General features: G+C 42.4%; 1 protein-coding gene, 1 long non-coding RNA gene and 1 pseudogene across 3 annotated transcripts in view; 1 reads left to right on the top strand and 2 right to left on the bottom strand.

Annotated features, from left to right (window-relative positions):
* Positions 1 to 19,206, bottom strand: part of dscama (Down syndrome cell adhesion molecule a) — a 98,338-nt gene that overhangs the window by 44,071 nt on the left and 35,061 nt on the right. The gene's annotated exons all lie outside the window — the stretch shown is intronic.
* On the top strand, positions 5,496 to 17,873 carry LOC133492109 (uncharacterized). Its single transcript, XR_009792557.1, has 3 exons — positions 5,496 to 5,628; positions 7,612 to 7,809; positions 17,334 to 17,873. It is a non-coding gene; the product is annotated as an uncharacterized LOC133492109 (long non-coding RNA).
* Positions 8,209 to 8,327, bottom strand: LOC133492328 (5S ribosomal RNA; annotated as a pseudogene).

The following is a 19,206-nucleotide window of genomic DNA, read 5'->3' as shown; positions in this document are numbered from 1 at the left end:
AATTGCCCGCCCTAAGTACCGGGGGGTGGCCGGTGAGCCCCGTAGTATTTCGGCGCACCTGCACAAAGTGTCACGGCTTCTGTTCCCAGACATTATCGAAGGTTGCATGTCTGTTTGTAAAAATAAATAAATTCTTGCTCAGAAGAAAAAAAAATGGCACAAACAACAACCCAGAGCGCCGACAGAGGGTAGACGGTAAACGTGATCGGGGGCTACGGCTCACAAAATAAGCACGCAAGACATGGAAAACATGGAACACAGGATATAATATGAAACAAAATGGGAGACCATGACACTCAGTCAGTCAATGCATGATTACTGCTTTATCAATCCATCCATCCATCCATTTTCTGTACTGCTTATCCTCACAAGGGTCGAAGGCATGCTGAAGACTATCCCTGCTATCTTCAGGCGAGAGGCAATGTACATCCTGAACTGGTCGCCAGCCAATCGCAGGGCACATAGAAACAAAAACAGTCATCCAGAATCATATTCACACCCATGGGGAATTTAGAGTCTTCAATCTATCTCCCACATCCATGTATCTGTTTTGGGGATGTGGGAGGAAACCAGAGCACACAGAGAAAAGCCACCCAGTTACAGAAGAAACATGGAAACGCTGCACAGGTGGGGCCGGGATTTGAACTCCAGTCCTCAGAAATGTAAGGCCGATGTGCTAACCATTCTTCCCCCGTGTCGCCGTTTACTCGTATAATGTGATACAATTCTTCCCTCAACCTCGTGGAGATGATAAGCATCGCCGCAATTAATGCTGGAGTATGTGTCACTTTGAGCTGAGGGCATTTTTCTTTATGCAGTCTGTACTACTGCAGGTCCCTCAGATTGCACCGACTTGCGTCTCTAGCTATCCTTCTTTTGTGCGTCTGTGTGTTTTGTGCATGCAAGTGAGTGTGAATGCATTTATGGAGTGTAGAGCTGCATGGAGGAATGGTCAATAATAAGAACTAGAGGCGCTTCACTATCTTTTCCCCTTCTCCTCTATGCTCAACCTGCTGCATACTAACACTGTCTGAGAGGCAACCCGCATTGTGTGTGTGTGTGTGTGTGTGTGGTGTGTGTGTGTGTGTGTGTGTGTGGCTGTATTTGTGCGTGTCCTCACCTGGCTGTATTGCAGTGTATATTTCTGGCACTATGGCTTCACTCTTGGCAGGGAATCAGACCAATTCTCATCTTTGCTCATTTGTGGATTCACAGTAAATTGTTTCAATTAAACCCCCATAAAACACTTTGAACCCACATGTAGACTCGTTGGGAAGCTTTGCAGTTTTTTCACTGAAACCAAAATTACTTGTGAGACAATAGCAACAGATTGATGGGAGAAATGGTGAATTTCTGAAAAAAATGTCTGTTGTTAGATTTGCCCGTTATGTGTATGAGACTGGACTTCATGCCAGAGGATTTGCGATAAGGTTTTTTTTTTTTTTTTTTGCAGACACACAAAAGTAAATGTTGTAAATACACAACAGGATATATTGACATAGGTGAAGCATTTTTTGATGCCGACTAACATTTCCACTGGTGAATCGACCACCTCATGCCCCTCCAAACCTTGCACTTCATCTAAGAGAGTTATCTTGCCTCCCTGGGTGGATTCAATATTCTATAATTGAGACATGAGTGGATGGAAGATGAGCTGGGAGTCAGGGGAGATGAGATGGAGTGATGCAGAGAGCAATGAGGAGGGAGAGCATGAAAATAAAAGATCAAGAAGAAGAAAGAGCACAACCTGGATTCAGCCACCCTGTCATCTGAAAATGATTTACAAATTAGCTTACAGCTATGTGGCAGGAAGGGGAGGGGGCACAACTTTCATATGCTAATTCAACATCAACGGTAAGGAAGAGCAATTATCAAAGGGGAAAAAAAGTCCTTTCTATTAGACAGACCTCAACTGGCAATATTTCTTTTGTTTCTTGCAGTGTTCTTGTTCCACATCATAAATGCTCAAATACATGACACTGAGTCACAAATCTTTCTTCTTTACAGATCTGGATACAGTATAATAGAACAAGTTTATGAGAGAACTAAGTAAGGCCCGGATGCATTATTCTTAGATGCATTGTAATATAGCCGCCAACAATTTTGATCAATGTATGTCATGAATTAAATAAGGCACTGTTGGTGAAGGTTGGTGGATAGTCACTGTGGTGCACGTAGTTTGAGTATTATCATATCCCGTCCAATATAATATGCTACTGGTTTTGTTTGTGTTTTTACACAATATAAAAAATTAACTTTTGTGACAATGAGCCTTATTCAATGACAGTTTGTATAGTTACAAATTTGTGCTTAAAGTGCCACTGTCATGAAATGCATGATTTTTAGTATGTTATGAATAAAAAAACGCCAGCTGATATGGACCCATGCGTTTTTTTTTCCCCAGAAAACATGATTTTGACGTATAGCTTTTTTTTTAACTCCCGCCATGAAAATCCTCTCAAGGGATTTGTTTTCGAGAAGAAGCAGGAAGTGACGTACATGGCAGGACCGCCCTCAAGTGGACTCATTTGTTTCTATTAGTTTGACCTCCGGGAAGGTAGCTCGGTGTTCCTTCGTGTTAGCCAAAATGCCGGCTCTTTGCATTTTTTTTTTTGATTGAACATTGAACATTGCTTGAACACTTGGAAGGATGGATTTACCCTTCATACGTTTGCAAGAGACCCGGTGCGTCGTGAAAAACTAATTGCATGGGTGCAAAGGATGAGAGCTTCGTGGGTTCCAAATGACAAGTAGGTGTGCATACAGCTACTAAAAAAAATAATAGTATAATAATAGCGGACCACGTAATCTGTCTTTCATAATAAAATATTTGCGTATGTATGACAGGGGTGCCAAATGTGTCAATGTGCGTGTCGGACAGCTTCCGCGTCGGGCTCGCCCGCGAAGGCTGCTGTTGGGGAGTCTGTTATTTGTTAGAAGTGAGCCGCATATAATCTAAATAAGGCTCGAAACAATAGGATAATATTGCCCCCGATACTTGACTCGATTGTGAGACGTTCTCTTCTTTGAAAAGGGCTTCGGTGTCTGAAGGGGCGTGTCCCACAGTAGGGGCCACAGCGTGTTTTCAATGGCAAAAGTAAATGATTACTGCTTTATCAATCCATCTAGGGACAGTAAATGCAGCCAATATGTCGACCAGTTGGATGTCGAATGAGACTTCCCCAACTGGAATGGCATGGATGACGTGCTCTCCGCTCATAATTATTTTTTCATGCAGACATTGAAGTGAATAATGTTATATGTACTTTTCATTTCACTATCTACTTTAGAATGTTTATAGGGATGACACTTGACCTTGAAATCATGCATATGCATGCTTAATACACAGATTTGTGCTTCATTTCTGTTCCTACTTGAATTTGTGCATACCAAGTGAACTTTTGAAAAAGTTAAACACACCTTTGACCCAACATTCCCAACAAGCGGTTTTATGTGCGTGATCAACGTGAGAACATTTCTACGCGTTACTTAGTGAATAACGCCAACAAGCCGCAGCTAATATAATTTGATCAGTCTCAATGCTGTCCTCCGTCAAGAACAAGCAACAATTTGTAAAGTTGGAGGAGTACAAGTCTTGCTTGGTTATAATGTACATTGTCCCCCAGGGGCCAATGATGGGACCAACAGCCATTCATTCATTCATTCAAAAAAAAAAAAAAAAAAAAATCACGTGACTCTCCATATTGCAGGTCAAACAAAGGATTGTTGCAAATTCATTCTGTTGAGACGAAACAAAAATACATCTTATAGCACAACACCCAGGGTTTGTCTGATACCGTTAAACATTTAGAAGGTGATAATAAACGAAGGTTTGTGGAAAAATGGCACAGAGGACCCATATTTAATGCTGAAGTCAATGCTTTTGCCAAAAAGAAATGTGACTGTTTGCAAACTGGATATACACATGTATCTGGTGAGTGAGTCGTCGAGATTTATACGGGGTGGTTTGAAAGCATATAAAAGTCCTGACGGATACAAATACATTGTTGCTGGGTCTGTTCTCAAGCAAGAATAAATCCCACGTAGTGATGGAGCCACTTAGATTTTTTCAATACAAATACCAATATTTAAATAAATGACACCTGGTTTTACACAACCTCGCATTCATTAACTATGATTGCCACCAGAACGGTTGCAGGAATTTGCACATTTTTGTACTTAAATTATGGTCAAATAATGTAGATTCTGATCTATACTTAACTAAATGACTGTAAAAAAAATATCTATATGTAAAGTGAAAAGTAAAAGTGAAATGCTGTCAGAAAAACAAAAGTGGAAGTAGTAATGTTGCTGAGAACATATCCAGGGAAGGCTTACAATATTAATATAAACCAGGCTCTATTTTTCAAGACGGCGTATCTGCAGAGGGGCACAAATACCATCTGATTCAGATTTTGGTGCAACTTCAAGGCTCCAATTTGGCAAAAAGTGGTTTGTCCTTGAAGATGCGTTTGGCAGAGTGAGAATTCCGTGGCGTAAAGCCAATCAAAACTCATGCCTGCTCAGAGCACATCCAAATCCTGATGCAAGGGAGGACGCACGGAGGCAGCTAGATACCGAGCTGAGCACACACACGGTATTTAAGACGGCAGCAGTTATCATTGTGTATTTAATAGGGGTACCCACTCACATTGTCTGTTGCCACACTTGCTAGCTGAAATAGTGATAATGCCTCACTCAGGCATGTATTGCTGAGATTATGCATCTTCTTTTTATATGCACGGAACGGTGTCATGCCTCTGTCCAGCTTCCAGTTGTGCCACATTGAAAGGAAATGAGAGAGGCCACTTTGGTTTGGACTAACTTGGCTGTAAACACTCCCTTCGGTGGCGAAGCATCCCCACTCCCAGATTGGCTGGTCTTTGCTTTTCTACAAATTTACAAATAGCGGTCTGACCTGCCTCTGGTGCAATGCTGCACCTGTAGCTCATAATGCAAAAGAATTATCTTTCTATCATGCAATAAGTACTGGATATCATCTTGTAAATGCAGAATCCTACACAGCTGTAATATTAGATCCCTTCAAAGTTGTCGCCCTATTTGAATATGTGATGACAGTAATTTTATCGGTAGCTATTTAGGGCAAGAATGAGAAAATTATGCGACTGTAAGTATTGCTATCATATCGAATAATTTGGTCATTCCTTTTTGGTTCAGTGCTTGCAAAAGGTGTCGTGATCCTGCCGCTCCAGCCCGGGCTGTGCGGGTGTCCGCGGTTGCTCTGATTGGGAGGTGCACACCTGCACCTCATGCAGCCTGATTATGCTGTGGATTTATATGACCGCGATGATCTTCATGTCCCGTTCGGGTGCTCCGGTATCCCCGATCGAACCTGTGTGTACCGACCTTCGTCCGTTCTCCGACCAACCCCGTAAGCCTGACTCCTTCGATACTTCTGCCTGCGTTGATTGTTCTCCCGCGTACCGACTCCTGCCTGTCCGCTCACCTGCTCTCTTCGCCCGACGTCCCAACAGCCGCCGCTGCGCCGGACTGCCTGCTCGATCCCCTACCTCTGCATATAATAAACGTGTCTCTCCTTGAACTACCTTGCATCTTCCGAGTCCTGCATTTGGGTCCTACTCTCGTTCCGATGGGACGCGACAAAAGGTAAAGAACTACAGTAAAATAGGCAGTGTCACAAACGTGCCCTAATTTATGACCACACCTGGACTATCTGCTGGCTGCAGACTTGAGTCAGAGTGGAAGGCTGATCTTTTTTTTTTTTTTTTTTTTTATTGCTGTTCCTAATCAGCAGCGGCATCCCTCTGCTCATTAACAAGACACGCGTTAGCCCGAGGGTAACTGCCTCATATGTCAACCACAGATAAAGATGTCATCTTCTGCTTGACTGAATAAACCACTATTAAAACTGGATGCAAATGGACTCTCAATGAATTCAAATCTGAAGACAACAGCGAAGCTCCAACCCTGAGGCGCTTGGCCTCAACGTTGGCCCACATTCTTCTGTCTTGTTAAACGGAAAAGAGATTTTAGATTATGTGAAAGTATTTGAAATCCAAGACGGCAAAGTTATGATACGTTGGATGACAGTTATTCACACACAGCGTAGTTGAAATATGGTTCCAATTAATTATTATATGGATCATAATTTTTCAGAAATGACTTCATAAAATATCAGATGGATGGATACAAATCGTTTCTACACTCTTGTTAGGAATGAAAAATTTGGGAAGGCTCAGTGATTCAATGACCAACATTTCTTTTTTTTTTTTTTTGTGGTGAATGGTGTCAAGTGTTATCAAATCAATGTCAGCATTTTTTTCCATAATGAATTTGCTTCAGTTTTGGAGCTACAGCAGAATCTTTTTGTCAAGATCTCTGTGAACACAATCTAACAATGAACAATGTTAGACAACGATTTGTGTGGAGGTCTTTGGCAAACATTGTCACACAATGACCGGCGCTCGATCGAGAGATGGCCACGTGACAGCTGGGTGAGCTTTTTACTTTTTCCAAACAAAGATTAGTCTGTTGAATTTAAAACTGAAGTCTGGCATCTTTCTGAATAAAAGCTCCAAAATCCGTGGATGTGGTTGGGGGGGGGGTTCAAGAATTTTCCAATTGCAGGAAAAAAAATATTAAACTCCTGATGGGGGTTGGGTTTACATTCCCATTATTGGCCTCACTTTGGCCAGCAATAAATGGAACTGTGTTCAGTCTCAGCTGTTTAATCATAAATATTCATCATCTGTGTCTTTGTGTGAAACCTCCACGCATGCATGTTTGTTGTCACTGTGTGCTGCACTGACAGACATTAAGAATACTTTTAGTATCTACTTCACAATGTCTGACTTTGTCTATGTAACAAGTCATGCTGGCAACTACAAGTGATTCAGTAAGGACATTTTTTTTAATACAACTATCCATCCATCCATCCATTTTCTGAGCCCCTTATCCTCACAAGGGTTGCAGGAGCGCTGTCCAAGCTGTCACCAGGTAGGAGGCGGGGTACACCCCGAACAAGTTGTCGGCCAGGCACAGTGCACGCAGAAACAGACAACAGTCACACTCACAATCGCACCTAAGGGCAATTTAGAGTCTCCAATTAATATTGATTTGGGGATGTGGAAGGAAACCGGAGTGCTCGGAGAAAACCCATACAGGCATGGGGAGAAACTTAAAAGCTCCACACAGGCAGGGCTGGAAATTCAACCCTGTTCCTCAGAACTGTGAGACCAACACTCTAACCAGTTGCTCCTCCGAGCTGCCACGGTGAAATATATATTTTTCAATGTATATGCAAATCAGCTTTCATGGTCTGTGTTTTGGCTTCCATTGGAATCATGGCCACCTGACTGAGCAACCCTGTGAAAACCCTTACGTATGGTGTCTTGGCTGACCAACTGAACTGGCCAGCCAAGCACCTCAAGTCCAAGGCATCAGTCTTGGTCTCATTGGTGAATTAAAACTGCCTGCAGGCCCCCTTTTGCCCACCCTGTTTGGGTAACTTTTACTTTGTTGTGCCTTTTGGTAATGTCTGGGATTTGTTCCTTAATAGGCAGGGGTACTGTCATGGTTTGTGTTTTTGTTTGATTTCGTATTTTGTTTTTTGTGTCCCGTATTTTTCAGGTCTCGTGTGCTCGTTCAGTTATCGTGGCCACCTGTTGTCGTCAACCTTCTACCTTGTGTCGACCAATCAGCTCCCTGCAGTCATTCATTTCTTTTCCAAGTGTTCCTTGTTGTCTCTTCAATTTGTTTGCATTTAGTTCCCTGGTTTCTTTCAGGTCTTGTCGCTTCCTTGTCAAATGTCAAAGTAGTTTCACTCAGGTAAATCTCGAGTTATGTCTTGTTTCTTGTTTTATTTTTAAAATTTTTTGGACACTTTGTTTACCTTGATTTTTCTGTATGCCTTATTTGCCCGTTTCTCTTAAATACATCTTTTTTTGTAATTTCTGCACTCCTGCCCTGGCCTCCCTGCTTTCCTGCACTCGGGTCCTCTCCCTCTTTTTACGAGGCTTCACTAGATTAGAGCATTAATTTGCCATTATTTTAATGGTTACTTCATTTGTTGATTAGTTTTTCATTAATCAATCTTCTTTTCCTTTCGGCTTGTCCTGTTAGGGCTCGCCACTGCGCGTCATCTTAGATGAACGCATATTTGTATGGCACAGTTTTACGCCGGATGCCTTTCCTGACGCAACCCGTCTGCATTTAGCGAGGGAGAGAAGTTTACAGCACCTGGTATTCCCAGGCGGTCTTCCATCCAAGTACTAACCAGGGCCAAACCCGTTTAGCGTCCGAGATCTGACTAGATCGGGCGCTCTCAGAGTAGCATGGCCGTAAGCCTTTTTTTTTTTTTTTTTTTCATTAATCAATGAGTTGGCTAAAAAAATTTGGACACTGGTTAGGATAAGCAATACAGAAAATGTGTCAATTGATAAGTTCCATCACTTTATTTAAAAAAAAAAAAAACAGGACATCTCAAATTGTCAGTCTAGAAAAGGCACTAACAAATTGATAATGGTTCATTTACTGATTTGCTGTGTAAAAGCAGAGGGTTACAAATGTCTTGTTGTGATTAAACACAATGGCAAAATGTTTGCTTTCATCTAGCAATACAGAAGTCTGACAATATGTACTGCTGAGAGGCTTTAATTCTGCTAATTTGGACAATTTTAACTTAAAGTTCTTAACATAATCAGTGACCAAAATAGTTGCTGATTAATCAATTAACTGCTGCACCTCTAAATCAGATCTCAATGAAAATAAAATGATTGGGTGAAGTTTATTGTTGATCGTGTTATGTAGCAATTGATTAAAAATGGAGTCTGCTCTTAACAGGTTGTCCATTCATTTGGGATCTGGAAAAAAAACCAAACATTTTCTTTATTTCGTTACAAAACATCCAATCATTCTTTTGTGTGCAGCAAAAGAAAAGGGTGCACAAATCTTAAAAATCTGACATCAACAGCCAGACTGTAAAAGAATCTTTCGCTCGAGATCCCACCATCACGTTCCTGATTATGGAAAACGAACTTGGATACAGTCCTCATTTGGGTTTCATGGTAATTTGCAGTGGCAAGTGGAGCAGACAGTGCTGCTCTGTGAGTAAAGCAGAGGGGGCAAGAAGAGGATTAGATAATCAAACAGTGTGCCTCTTTAAATAATCTCTGGATCCTCTGGGGGAGGTGAGACTTAAAGCTGGAGCCCTTCCGCTTTAATTGTCTGATTTTTTTCCCATCATTATAGTTGAAGGCCTCAGTAATTCAGGGTTATTAAATATTCAGGAGCCACACTGAGGAGGATGACAGCAAGGATGAAAGCCCAAAAAAAAAACAGTCAGTGGGAATCAAATGTTGCATTGGTTGTCACTGGCTGTGAACAGATGAGAGAAACACTTGTGGATGATGACTCATGATGATTGCTCTTAACATCCTGTATTGCTAGGTGCGACGGTAACGCCAAGAACGAAGTTATCATAATGCTAAGAATTATCGTTATCATTATCATGATGATAAATTAGAATTTGAAAGATTGATACATTTAATGTAAGGAAAGAAAGTTACAATTTAATAAAAATAAAACCTCATTACCCCTCCTGGGGGCGGCACGGTGGAGCATCTGTAGAGCGTCGGTCTCACAGTTCTGAGGACTGGGGTTCAAATCCTGCCCTGCCTGTGGGGAGTTTGCATGTTCCCTGCGTTCCTACATAAGTTTTCTCTGAGCACTCCAGTTTCCTCCCACAACCCAAAAACACGCATTAACTGGACTCTCTAAATTGCCCCTAGGTGTGATTGTGAACGTGGCTGTTGTCTGTCTCAATGTGCCCTGCGATTCGACGGTAACCAGTTCAGGGTGTACGCTGCCTTTTGCTAGAAGATAGAATAGGTTCCAGCACTCCCATGCCCCACATGAGGATAAGCAGCTCAGAAAATGTATGGATGGATAGATGCCCCTCCTGGAGCCATCACCTTACCATGATGGAGGGTTTTGTGTTCCAACGATCCCAGGCGCTAAGTTATTTGGGGTTTTATGCATCTGGTCAGATCAGCTATTCCAAAAAGGTCCTGGGTCCATGACTAAAAGACCACTATGATGAAATATAAATGGATGTAGGTTTCCTTTGCCTGCAAGTGAGCCACCGGATCCCCCCTCTGGACTCAGGCCTGGAGGTGGGGTTCGGAGGTAATCGCCTGCACTCCTGAGATCCAGCTGGGCACAGCCCGTAAGGGTAGTATGGATTCTCCTTTCCATGGGCTCACCACCTTCTGGAAGGGCCTTAGGGTTCGGGGGGAGTGCGAACGAGCCAACAGCTGAAGGCAGGAACCTTGGCATTTCAATCCTAGGCTACAGAAGTTGGCTCTAGGAATGCGGAATGCTCTCTGAACCCCAAAGCGGTTCTAGATATAGCCGGGCTTTCCTCCACACACGGCTTTCGGCTCTGGTACCAGTTGTCTTGATAGAGGTTGGACTCTCTTATACTCTGGTGTTGGGAATCCTTATTGAACCATGAAAGATTTGGTGTGAATTCATGTCACACTATCTGGTTTCAACTATATATGACGACTTCAAAGTAACACCTTTGTAGTTATATAGGAGAACTAGTTAGTATTATTACACATTTTAATTTATTGTGTCATGACACTGTACATTTACCGGCTAGAGAAGCTGGGTCTAGGGACATGGAATGTGACCTCTCTGGCAAGGAGGAAGCACAAGCTGGCGTGTGAGGTCGAGAAGTTCCAACTAGATGTAATCAGGGTCGTCTCCACAGACTTTTTGGGCTCTGGTACCAGTCTTCTTGATAGGGTTTGGACTCTTTTCCACTCTGGAGTTGGCCATGATGAGAGGTGCAGAACAGGTGTGGGCATACTTATTGGGCAACAGGTCAGGCACCCGTACAATGGGGTTCACCCTAGTGGATGAGAGGGTAGGCTCCCTATGCCTTCAGTTTGAGCAACTGGTCCTGACTGTTGTTTGTGCCAATGCACCAAACAGGAGTTCAATGTACCCCTACCCGTTTTGGAGTCCTTGGAGGGGGCACTGGACAACACTCCCACAGGGGACTCGATCATTCCGCTGGGGGACTTCAATGTTCATAAACACAGTGACAGTGACACCTGGGAGAGCGTAATTGGTACTAAGATGTGACCTTGAGTGTGAGTTAACTTCTTAATATGATGAGAGAAGTCAAATGTGTCTACCATAGCAGAAAGTCTGTTGCATGTTTTATTCACGCTATTGTCAACATGGATGTTAAAGTCCCCCGTTATGACAAAATAGTTGTACCCAGTACGAATAGCTGCCATAACTCCATAGGGGTCTGAGTTATTGTGGAAAAGACCCATCAAATATCAATCAGATTTAGAGATACGATTCTTAATGGGTGGAGGGGGGCCTTTCGCATCTTTTTGGGCAGTGGTTTCAGGTGAGGGGGGGGGGGGGGACGGGAGGAAGGTCTTGGCATGGTATGGGCTGGACTCCAACATTGACAAATCTTCATTTCATCCATCAGACCCAAGATTACATTCAGGCTAGGAGAGGGGGAGCCAACATCTACTGCATATTGTCTGGTTGTCTGAGTCGTAGAGGGAGAATTCTGAGATGTGGAAGTCTCCTATGAGGCAAGAAGTGGTGTGGGAGCTTCAAAGTGCTGGTTCATTCCATTTGTCATTTTCTCCTCTGATAGTTTGGATGACCTAAATGAGGCTGTCTACACTTTTTCTCGGCCTATCTCTTGATCATCTGATTGTCTGGTAACAGCTGCATTCTATTGTCCTTGATTTTTGTAAACAATTTCTTTTCGGGGTGGCAAATCACGTACACAGTAAAAAATGTTGGCAGCCAATAATTTAACTCTCTTTTTTTGATTGAGACAAACCATCTGCTTTGTAAAGATGTCTATGCTCCCCAAAAAAATGCAGAAATTGTCAATGAAACTCACGGATAGTGCAGAATACACTTCGCTTAACCACTTATTCAATTGACAGAGCCTTGAGAAACGTTTATCTCCAAGTCATACAAATGGGAGCGGTCTGGTTATAAAAACCTCAGCATCCAAACAGAGATCGCTAGCGAGATTGTTCAGAGATCAATGAAATCTCCCTTCAGCACCTCTGCTTGAAAACATCCAGGGTCCCTGTGTGTAGAGTGACAGATTTCACAGTTGGGTGCTGATCAGTGATCTCCAGGATATTTTGAGAGATATCAGGCAACGTTTCATTAGTAAAAGACAGTACTTTGGTGTTCTTCTCACTGCAAAAGGCTTTCACATCATTGACGGCTCCATCACCAACTATTAACGTTTGGGGCCCCAATTTTTTCTCAGATTATTTAACTGTATACCTTTCAGTGGTGATGGAGGATAAGCGTTCTAGGCCAGGTTCTTCTGAAAGTGGCTCAAATCTATTTGTAAGTCTGATGTCAATGTTTTGCATTGACTAATGTTCTTTTTTCTTGCTCTTCACTGTAATGACCGTCCATGGCTGCTCACTCGGGGTTGAGGCAGCCCGCAAAGACGGCCTGCCAGATTCCTTGGTGATGTGCTGGTGTTGTTGTGTCCTCACTTTTATATGTCCCATATCTATCTTGGAGATAGGGTGAGAAGCTCGGTCATCTGGGAGCGGCTCAATGTCGAGCCGCTGCTCCTCCGCATTGGGAGGAGCCAGATGAGGTGGGTGGGGCATCTGATCCGGATGCCTCCCGGACGCCTCCCTGGTGAGGTGTTCCGGGCATGTCCCTCCGGAAAGAGACCCTGGGGAGGACCCAGGACACGCTGGAGAGACTATGACTCTCGGATGGCCTGGGAATGCCTCGGGATCCCTCCGGAAGAGCTGCAAGAGGTGGCCGGGGAAAGGGAAGTCTGGGTATCCCCTGCTGAAGCAACTTCCCCCGTGACCCAACCCGGAGAAATGGATGGATGGATATCTTTGGGCTTTGCTCCCAGTAAATTACAGGGACTACTACTGAAGGATCCGTCATTGTTTCCACAGTCCATATCTGTCCTCGTTGTTGAGCTTGGTGGCTGTCTGTCACCACACTTTTTCCTCACCGTTTTGAGACATTGTCATGAACGAGGCTTGAGGGCGGACCCAAATGCACGACTCAACAGGCAGGCAGACAGTACAAAAGAGGTCTTTATTTGTTCCGAGGTCGGTTACCAGCAAGTCAGTCCAAACGAACAGAAGTACTAGTGGCAGCGGGCGGTCAGGGGAAAGGCGACGTTCGGTACACAGAAGGCAGAAGTCAGGCAAACGGGAGTGCGGGAACGAGGCATCAAAGGCAAGGATGTGGCAGAGGACTAGTCTTCCCCCGGGTCCTGTATGTATTGAGAATCATTAGGCTTCATGAGGTAGAGAGGTGTGTGAGTGCTGATTGCCTGCCAAGCTGGGCGGGGCCAGGAGCATGACGGACATCGGTTGAGTGGTTTCATTCCCTGTCTGTCCACTCACAGTACATTCACAAACTTCAATATGGTAGATTTTTTTTTTTTTTTTTTAAATTCCAGAATTGACATCCTATGCAGTAGTCCGTGATAGTCCTCAATAGAGGATGGAGGCATCTTGACAGATGGTCTTGTTCCCAACACCAAGCTTGTGCTAGTAAACAGGCCATGCTCACATAATGATGAAACAACTGATTATCCACAAAAAAGAAAAATACAATCCCGCTGGTTTAAAATTGTCCAGGAGTTGCCGCTTCTAATTTTTTTTTTTTTTTTTTAAGAAAAACAATCTTGTCAGCAAGACAAAATGTCAACGGATGCAAAGCAAGGGGAAAAAAAAAAAGTCTCTGCATTGTACGAGAAGTGAGAGAGAAAATGAACAACATCTTTAAAAAAAAAAAAAAAATCACATTAGTTGAGCACAAGTAAATATTGCTCAGATTTTTGTTGAAAGATGGCAGAAGTTTGGAGATCTGGATTCATAATCCAAGCTAACATATTCAAGAAAAAAAACAAAATAGTTTTGTTTTACTTTCATATGACTCCTGTGATAATGATGAAACAAGACATTACTACTACTATTAGTGCAGCTGAGTATTTAGGGCATAAGAAAATTGATTTTTATAGAAAGTGATGCACTGTTAAACTATATTAGCGTTAGAAAGTTCAAACACCAATAGGTGTTGTTGATGGAATTTGTGGCTTCACACACACACACACACACACACACACACGAGTAAATTTGTACGAAAGGAATTTAGGGGGCTAGAATTTAAGTAGACATTGACACAAAAATGTAATTAAAGCAAGATGACACATACAGAATTACACATTCCTAATGAGATGTGTATCATCTAAGAGAAGTGTTTAACAGCCTGATTTCACATACCATTTATCTGCTTTACATCTCCAGAGCACCAAGGAGACACTCCCTTCATCTTTTATCTATTTTTTTCTTTTGATGACTTGAGCCTCGACGATCAAATTGCCAAAGCGGCTGCTGCCCATTCTTACGTCTTGAAATCTTTTCACATTATGTTTCTTTTCCATTTCCCTCCCTCTTATTTGTTACTACTTTTCTCCCCCCCCCCCCCTCATGCCTTCTCCTTGATGTGTGCCTGCCTTTCTCCCCCATCCCCCATCTCTGACTGGAGAGCATTAGCTTGCGGTGGTCAAGACGCTTGACAGCTGCACCACCTGACGAATATCAATCAAGGTTGCTACGGAGACAGAATCAGGCTCTCTTATTTTCTGCTGTGCTCCAGCAACCTCTTGTATGTGGCAGTTGTTTGCTTAACATAATTTAGTAGTTGTTTGCTCCTCCGATGTGTAAATGGGTCATTAAACTCACGTCAGACGTGAATGGATAAATATGATCCTTGAATCAATCTATTGGCACCGTTGCTGAGGTGCTGCATATTGACGACGTAAAGCTCAAGATGTGTCTGACTGTCTCTGATCACTCCAAATGATCCAGGCAGACAGGGATAGGATGGAAGTGTCTAGCGCTGTTGACAAATAGAGGAAAATAAGCACTGTAAAATTTGGGCTGGTCAGAAGAGTAACACAATCAAAGGTGCTACTTATCACTCCCCTTTTGAAGTATGATTTAAAAAAAAAAAAAAAAAAAAAAATCCTTGAGTATCATGTGGTCATGTATTTGCTTTGCATAGTCATTTAATAACATGAAAACCTAGGCATACCTTTTTCTTTTTGAAATACAGCAACCTTTCCTCTTCGATTACAAACTGTCAGGAGACCAATCGTGTCTCTTTATAATTGCTCCAATTTATCCTCCCACGCGACGAGGACAAATTCTGTCTTTCAGTAGCCAGGCCTCCAGTACTACTGCTGAACATGATGCTAACCAGTGCGGTGACTCCCCATAGACCAATCGTTATTAGCATTAGTGCCACACCAGCCAGCATAGGGTTAAGTAAATATTGGGTGAAGCAGCTGCTCTCAGAGTACCATCATCTGCCCGTGTTCCTTCATGGTCCCAGTTTGATATAAATCACACGCAGCAATTAGTGCCACGCTGTCCCGCTGCTCTCGTTAAATAGCTGCTAGCTGGTGAACAATGTGTGTGTCAGAACTCCAGCCTTTGCAGATGGATGGATGGATGGAAGGTATCTGAGTACATGTTAGTGGATGTGAATGGAAGCCAGTCAAGCTATTCATATACTGGCTGGATGTATGAATCCATAGATGGCAGATGAGTGCTGATTGTTGGCTGGATGCATGACAGGAGATTTTGCTTTTATGACAGCGATGCCCAACTACATATGTACGCGATTGTTGTAATCTGGGGGCATGTCTTGAGATTACACTGGATTTCCTGTAAATTTTTGCTTTTTAACCCTGTCAAAACAGAGAAGATCCTGATTGGTGATTGCCAGACACAGGCACGTTTAACGATACCACTCTAAGTTCTGAGAATTGCGCCATTATTCAAAGTGACTCCGCAATGATCTCGGGGTTAGATTTGCGTCAACATCCGCCTTTCAAGTATGCATAAAAAAAATATCACTCAAACTACATTTTGTCATCTTGCAATATTGCTAAAATGTAGCCCATTCTATCAACGAGTCATGCAGAGATCATCAATTCATGCATTTTTCACGTCTCGCCTCAACGCTTGTAACATGCTTCTTTCTGGTCTTGTCATTTCGATTATTAGAAGTCTGTTGACTTTGATGCTCCACCTCTTTGCCGGCCATCTCCATGTGATTTTGGTATTTTAATGTTTTGTTACTTGCTGAAATAAGCAGGAATTTCTATGAAAAAGACGTTGCTTGCATGGCAGCATTTGTTTCTTCAAAACCCGGAAGTACCTTTCAGCATTAATGGTGCCTTCACAGATGTGTAAGTTACCCATGCTACTCGTACTAACCCAGCCCCCGTTGCATCACTGATTTCTTGCTTTTGAACTTTGTGTCCATAACACCCCTGATGGTTCTTCTCCCCTTTCACTCGGACACGACGTCCACAATTTCTTCAAACAAATTAAAACTTGGACTCGTTGCGCCTCAGAACAGTTTTTGACTTTGCATCAGTCCATCTTAGATGAGCTCAGAGCCAGACGAACTGGTGGCAATTTTGTGAGTTGTTGATAAATGGCTTTTGCTTTGCGTAGTAGAGTTTTAAATTGCACTTAGGGATGTGGGGCCAAACTGTATTTACTGACATTGGTTTTCTGATGTGATGATATTCTTTACACATTGGTGTCGGTTTTTGATGGAGTGCCGCCTAAGGGACCGAAGGTCACGGGTATTAAAAGTTAGTTTTCAGCTTTGCCGCTTACCTTCAGTGTTTTTTTTTTTTTTTCTAGATTCTCTGAACCTTTTGATGATATTATGGATCATAGATGATGAAATCCCTAAATTCCTTGCAATTCTTCATTGAGGATCACTCTCCTTAAACTGTTCAACTATTTTCTCAGCACTTATTCGCAAATATGTGAAACTTGTCCCATCTTTGCTTTTGAATGACTGAGCAATTCAGGGACGCTTCTTTTCTAGTCAATTATGGCACCCCCCTGTTCCCAATTAGCCTGTTCACCTGTGGGATGTTCCAAACAGATGTTTGTATTTTTTGCCACCTGTTCCAGCTTTTTTTTGGAACATGTTTCAGGCATAAATTTCCAACTTAATGATTATTTGCTGAAACAATACATTTTATCAATTTGAAAGTTAAATGTCTTTAAAGTTTATTCAAGTAAATATAGGTTGAACAAGATTTAAAAACCATTGTATTCTGTTCTTATTTCTGTTGAACACAGTGTCCCAACTTCATTGGAATTGGGTTTGTAAATTGCCTCTTGCCCAGGCTGACCCGTCACATCTGTATTTTTGCCTTTTTTTTTTTTTTTTTGCTGTTCACCTTTTTGTTCTTTGTTTTTGATTAGGGCTTAGGTGGCAGTGATTGAACTGATGCTGTTGCTGTATGGATTCTCCACAAACATGCATTGGCAAGTTCCGAGGTGGCAAACTACTTTGGAGGCATTGCTGTGGATGGTTCTTGTATCAACCGACCAGGCCAGTTCCTGAGGAAGAATCACTTTCTTAGAGATGTTTACCTGCAGCGCTTTATTTAATTAAACAGAGTCTTATGTTATCTTAACTAACATTGTACACGGCCATGCTATGTGATAAATGCTGCCCACTTCTCTTCCATTTCAGCCTGCTCATCTGGGAAGGGGGACTTCACTCTCTGTGGTCCCTTCTTATTGCTTCTTCACTTCATTTTTTTTTTTTTTTAACCAAAATAGCAGAAAATGAATGGATGGATGTGTTTTTGAGTTTGTCCTTACCGGCTGGGGGTTTAGACCATGGAATAATGCCGATTTTTGTCAAATGTTCGCCTCTTTAGCCCTTTCAGATGTTTTTTTTTTTAATTTCTATTTGGCAATCAAGAATGATACAAATAAACCTGACTTGTGAGTGAGTGAGTCAGACTCAGTGGATGCACTAATTAATCCTCTGCTGCATTTTTACTGCTGCTGAAAAGCTGATCAAACTTAGAATCTTGTGAGTGTGCACTAAATACATCTAATGACAAAAAGTGTCAATTGGCAGTGACCATACAGCAATGCGACTTAAATATTGACTATCTAGAGAAACTACATTTGGCAATGAAGTAAGCGAACCAACAATTGTCATTTTAAGGGTCATGAATATCCATACTACTACATGGGTGCTATCAGACATTGTGCAGCAACTTAATTACTCAACTACTAAAGCGACAGAGTAACGGAGTAAACATAACAATGGTATTCAACATTTATGTGTGAAAATGACTACTCAATCATAAACAAGAAATATAATTGAAAAATTGAATTGAAAGACTATTTCATTCATGCAGTGCTCCAAGTGTGTCCTGCTCTTCTCACTTAACCTAAAGCAGATGAATAAAACACCATTAGAACATGATGGCTCGGCCTTATTTCTAAAAAGTGTTAATCAGAGATCACAGAGCTGATTTCCACCATTTGTCTTGTCATGCCTGTGATCTAAAATAACCAATTAAACCTTCAATGTAATTTAGCTGACAACATGACAAGAGTGCGAGAGGACAAAAACGGTGGCTGGCGAGGGGAGAAATAGCCATCAGCACCCTGATTACCATATTGCTCTAAATTATCACGATCATCGGGGGAGCATTTAACATGCCGTCATCTTGGGAGAAAGAAAAAAAAATAGTCCCACAAATAATTTCAAAATGGAAGTAATTGATTTATATTCTCGCGCTTTCTCTGTCCCTCTATGACTGTACTACCAGTTGCTGTAGCGCCCAGAGTAATTAGGAAGTAATGATAGAATAATTGGTCATTGGGCACATCCACAGACAAAAGAGCAACGAGAGGAGACAGACGGACACAAAGCGTTCAGACGTAGAATAGCTGGACATTTCTGAGGGAGAAATGCTGCAACTGTATCAAATTGGCCCTCCCTCCTCCAGCAACGCCACCTGACTGCCACTTTCAGACAATAAGGCCACGGGATGGGGGGTTGGGGCGTGTGGGGGTGAAGGACTCAGAAGAGGGGGATGGGGAGCAGGTGGAGAACGGGCTGACTTGTAACGTGAATATCAAAGAAAAGCACAGTCCCTTGCATTGTATTACTAGATCCTTTTTGTGTCCCTTGAGTGTCATTTTAACCTTGGCCACTGAATTTATTTATTTGTACTTCTATGCGGTATATCTGTAAAGACACACATTGTGGAATATTGTACAGAAGCGATCTTGAAAATATAACCCTTCTTCTTTCTGTAGATCTATG

The sequence above is a fragment of the Syngnathoides biaculeatus genome, chromosome 18, assembly GCF_019802595.1.
Source record: "Syngnathoides biaculeatus isolate LvHL_M chromosome 18, ASM1980259v1, whole genome shotgun sequence".
NCBI lineage: Eukaryota > Metazoa > Chordata > Actinopteri > Syngnathiformes > Syngnathidae > Syngnathoides > Syngnathoides biaculeatus.
Note: the sequence above shows the minus strand (reverse complement) of the source record. Positions and strands in the feature narration are given on the sequence as shown.